The 5,154-nt window shown below is 48.0% G+C and overlaps 1 non-coding gene across 1 annotated transcript; it reads left to right on the forward strand.

Annotated features, from left to right (window-relative positions):
• The first annotated feature begins 4,325 nt into the window (after window positions 1–4,325).
• LOC118945570 (U2 spliceosomal RNA) lies at window positions 4,326–4,511 on the forward strand. The gene has a single exon (XR_005040686.2). It is a non-coding gene; the product is annotated as a U2 spliceosomal RNA (small nuclear RNA).
• The last annotated feature ends 643 nt before the right edge of the window (window positions 4,512–5,154 follow it).

The raw sequence follows: 5,154 nt of genomic DNA on the forward strand, positions 1-5,154 counted from the left end.
ATTCTACAGGCGAAACCAAGATGATGCATCACCCAGGAATTAGCAGAATTTCTGAAGCTCTGTTTTCCATTCTCTCCTTATATGGCTGTGATTGCGCAACGAATGAGCCTACACTTTCTGTCGTTCGCCCAAGGTCTTAGCAGCATTGTGACGTATTTGTAGGCATATCATTGGAAGATTGACCATAAGAGACTACATTTCCCAAGTGTCCGCCTGGTGTCCTGCGTCGAATTCGGTGCGCAATTGCCAGCTGCTTCCACTTTACCATTTGATTCAGGGGAGAAAGCATGTGTCCAAGAACGATGTATCAATGAAGAGATATGTGAAAAACACCTTGATGATTGATTCTAAACAACGTTTGCCATGTTTTCAGTCGATATTATGGAGTTAATTTGGAAAAAAGTTTGCGTTTTGAGGACTGAATTTATGGATTTTTTTTGGTGGCCAAATGTGATGTATAAAACGGAGCTATTTCTAATACACAAGGAATCTTTTTGGAAAAACTGAGCATCTGCTATCTAACTGAGAGTATCCTCATTGAAAACATCAGAAGTTCTTCAAAGGTAAATGATTTTATTTGAAGGCTTTTATGTTTTTGTTAATGTTGCGTGCTGGATGCTAACGCTAATGCTAACGCTAAATGCTAACGCGAAATGCTAACTCTAGCTAGCTACTTTTACACAAATTATTGTTTTCCTATGGTTGAGAAGCATATTTTGAAAATCTGAGATGAGTGTTGTTTACAAAAGGCTAAGCTTGAGAGATGGCATATTTATTTCATTTCATTTGCGATTTTCATAAATAGTTAACGTTGTGTTATGCTAATGAGCTTGCTGATAGATTTACACAATCCTGGATACAGGGTTTTTTTCATAGCTAAACGTGACGCAGAAAACGGAGCGATTTGTCCTAAACAAATAATCTTTCAGGAAAAACTGAACATTTGCTATCTGAGAGTCTCCTCATTGAAAACATCTGAAGTTCTTCAAAGGTAAATGATTTTTTTGAATGCTTTTCTGTTTTTTTGTGTAAATGTTGCCAGCTGAATGTTAATGCTAAATGCTACGTTAGCCATCAATACTGTTACACAAATGCTTGTTTTGCAATGGTTGAGAAGCATATTTTGAAAATCTGAGATGACAGTGTTGTTAACAAAAGGCTAAGCTTGAGAGCTAGCATATTTATTTCATTTCATTTGCGATTTTCATGAATAGTTAACGTTGCGTTATGGTAATGAGCTTGAGTCTGTATTCACGAACCCGGATCCGGGATGGGGAGATCAGAAAGGTTAAGAGGGTGGTGTTTAGTTTTTTAGAGGGGGTTGGTTTTGATGTTTGTTTTTTACAGGAGTTTCACCTGAGGGATGGAGGGGATGTCATTAGATTTAAGAGGGAGTGGGATAAGGGAGAGTCATTTTGGAGTATAGGAGGGGTGCACTCGACAGGAGTAGGGATTTTGTTTGGGAATAGGGAGGTGAAGGTAGAGGGCACTTTTGTTGTAATGCAGGGGAGGGTTTTAGGGGTGGATGTCACATTTAGGGATAGTAGGTATAGGTTAGTGGTGGTGTATGTGCCACAGGTGGCGGCAGACAGGAGGGAGATGGTGGACTGTATGACGCCCCTGTGTGTCACAAATAGGCACTTGGTTATAGGAGGTGATTTTAACATAAATTTAGGGATAGGAGGGGATAGTAGTGCAGGCGCTATCACCGGGCTAATGGCTTGCCATGGTCTGGTTGATGGCGGCCTGCACACTACGCTGACAATGGCCGGTCCTACATGGCGCAACTCCAGAGGCTCGACTACATTTTTGTATCCAGGTCTTTGGGTCAGTTGTCTGGGCGCCTGTTGCCTGTGTTCTTTTCGGACCACGACGGGGTGTTCCTGCAGGTGGGGTCGCCAGTCTGCCTTTTCGGTAGGGGGTACTGGAAGTTAGATCGGGATGTGCTGGAGGAGCAGGCTTTCGTTGACGCCATTTTTGGTTTCTTTCGGAAGCTTGATGGCCTCCGGTCCATGTGCGAGGGGGTGTTAGAGTGGTGGGATTTAGTTAAGGTAAGGATTAGGGCCTTTATAATAGGATATTGTAAGAGAAAGAAAAGGGAGGAAAGGAGGGAGGTGGATCGTATCCAAAGGTTAATAGAACTTGAGTACGAGGCAGGCAACCTCGGCGGGTCTATTGACTGGGAGAGATTCTCAGCCCTGAAGGCGCAGCTCAGGGAGCTGTAGGAGCAGAATGCTCGAGCTTTCCTGGAGCGTGCGCATAATGGCTTTCTAGAACATAATGAGACTTGTTCTGCTATGTTCTTTAAGTCGGTTAGGGCCAGGCAGAGTAGGAAGGTAATGAATGGAGTTAGAGGAGAAGATGGTAGTGTAGCTAGAGAGCCGGAGGAGATGGTCAGAATGACCACTGACCATTTCCGAGGTAGATGTAGAGCAGGGAAGTGTGTTTTTAGAACACTTGTCCCAGCGATTGCCGGAGGACAGTAGAGAAGCGATGGAGGCTCAGATCTCCCTCAGGAGGATGGGAAAAGTGAAGGTACCTGGGATGGATGGGCTGCCGGCCGAGTTTTACCTCAAGTTTTGGGGGATACTCGGACCGGTGGTCCTCGAAGTCTTAAAGGTATTATTTGATTTGATATTTTCTTTACAGGGTGTTAGGTAGATTAGGATTTTGGGAGTTTATAGGATGGATCCGTACTTTATATGTCGGAGCGGGGTGCCGGGTTAGCGTAAACGGTCACATGGGAGACGTTTTTGACCTCTTGTCAGGGGTCAGGCAGGGGTGCCCGCTCTCGGCTCTCCTCTTCGTTCTGTACATGGAGCCTCTGGGGGCTGCCATTAGGGCAGACACAGGGATGGAGGGCTTGCTAATCCCTGGAAGTGGTGGTCTACGCGTCAAGTTGACGCAGTACGCCGACGACACTTCTTGCTTCTTTGCAAGGACTCGTGTCTGACAAGGTCCCATGCCATTATTGGGGACTTCACCAAAGCATCAGGAGCGGTTCTTAACCGTAACGGGCCCTGAGGAGTCTCAGGGTCCATTTTGAGACCTCCGGTTCAGCGACACATGGGTATCGCAGTGGTACAGAGGAAGCTAGCGATGTGGAGGGCTCGGTCGTTGTCATTTATAGGCAAGGTCCTGGTTCTCAAGGTGGATGCCGTCTCTTTTGTATTTGGCGTACATCTATCCGTTGCCGGCTTGTCTGTGGAGGCCTCTAGTGAGGCTAGTGTTTCAGTTCATGTGGGGTGGCAGGTACGAGTGGGTCATCAGGGCACGCATGCTCTGTCCCATCGGGGAGGGAGGTAGGGGGGTACCACAACACCCCCTCAAGCTGGACACAATTTTTTGTTTATTTTCTGTTGACGGAGCTTGCTCATCCGGTGATACACCCGTCCGGTTACCTCCTGCGGGTGTTCTTCTCATACCAGGCGAGAAGCGTAATGGTGTGGTCTAACACGGGTCCTCGGGCGGAACAGCTGCCGTGGCACTTTGGCCATGCGGCCAAGTGGCTGCGTGCTCAACCCGAGGTTGAAGTTGCCCGAGTAGGTTTAGATCACATGCACCTGTATGAGGAGGTCAGACAGGCAGGGAGTCCGGCGCCTGTAGTGGGCGTCCCGGCAGTGGTCTGAGAGGGAGTGCAGGCGCGGGGCCTGGACAACAGGCTCAAGGAGCTGAATTGGTTGAGCCTCCACAAGTGCTTGCCTGTACATTCTATCGGCATAGTTTGGCGCGACCGCCCACCTGTCCAAGATCCTCTTGTGGCAGGGAGGAGACTGTGCGCCATGCCTTTTGGGACTGTGCCTTTGCTGGAGGAGTATGGGCTAGTGCACGGGTGCTGTTAGGAATGGTAAGAGGGGATTTTGTATTGATGTGGGCAAAGTTAGAGAGGTCTAGGGAGAGCGACAGGGAAGGACAGGGACAGGTTTCTGCTCTGGCTTCTTATCAGTCTCTTTAAATGGGGACTGTGGGAAGCCAGTCAGAACATGGTTAAGACAGGGAGAGATTGGGGGGTGGAAGGAATAGTGAGGAGGGTGGAAGGAGATTTGAGGTGGAGGATGAAGAGGGAGGAGAGGAAGTGGGGGCAGCATGCTGCCCGGGAGAGGTGGAAGGGGGGCAGCATGCTGCCCGGGAGAGGTGGAAGGGGGGTTTGGGCTGGGATTGATTTAGATGGTTTAAGGGGATAGATTAGGGTTGGGGTGATAGGGAAAGGTAGTGGTTAGGTATGACGGGGAGGGAAGATGCTCCCCTGAGGTTTTGTTTGGTGTGTTATTTGGTTATTTAAAAATGCAATGGATGGAGCATGAATGACTATAATTTTGTATTGTATCAATGTATCAATAATAAAAAATAAAAATAAAAACTCTTCAACAGTTTAATATCTGATACGTTCCCCACCGGGGGACTACATATTAAATTGATTTTTCTAACAGGGAGTCGAAAAATGGGGCTTGCTCCGTCCACTCCACGCATCGACCCGGTATTGCAGTTCCTCTGGGAACGGTGCAACACTTTTCTCCCATTGTCGAGGGGAAAAATACACAAAGCTATGTGAAAAGCTAGCAGAAGAAGAAGGAAAAATAAAAAAAATAATTAACATTCAAACTGAAAGAAGGGCGAAGCGCCCTTCATGGGGACCCCCGTTTCCAGCCATTTCACCTGCAAAGAGGAGGCAGCCATTCTCAAACATTCAGGTTTTTCCCTTGTGCCGGTTGGATTTAAAGATCACCACCGTGCACATTTACAATCCCTATGTGGGAGATGACAGATTCGGGGCTTTCCTATGCCGGTTTGGGAAAGTGAGTCCTGGGGTACGGTACCTACGGGATCTGGTCAGGGAGGAGACAATTCCATGTCAGACTGAACAGGGATCCGGAAGGTGTCCATAAGTTGGTTCACCCACCAGCCTATTTCTCAATTGGAGCGGACCGGGGTTACCTGTTTAATTCAGACACTGCCGTAGCTTTGGTCATTTGGCCACGGGGTGCAACCTGCTGAAGTGCAGAAACTGTGGGAAACCAAGTCAAGGCGCAAGTCTGCAATGGCTGTGGGAAGCAGGGCCACTTGTTTAAAGACTGCCCAAATAGACAATGGCCCTATGCGGAGGCAGCCGGTGATGGCCTCGAGGAAGGTGCTGCGGGCTCTCCTCTCCGGCCA

The sequence above is a fragment of the Oncorhynchus mykiss genome, chromosome 16, assembly GCF_057628025.1.
Source record: "Oncorhynchus mykiss isolate SJ-2025 chromosome 16, ASM5762802v1, whole genome shotgun sequence".
Lineage (NCBI taxonomy): Eukaryota > Metazoa > Chordata > Actinopteri > Salmoniformes > Salmonidae > Oncorhynchus > Oncorhynchus mykiss.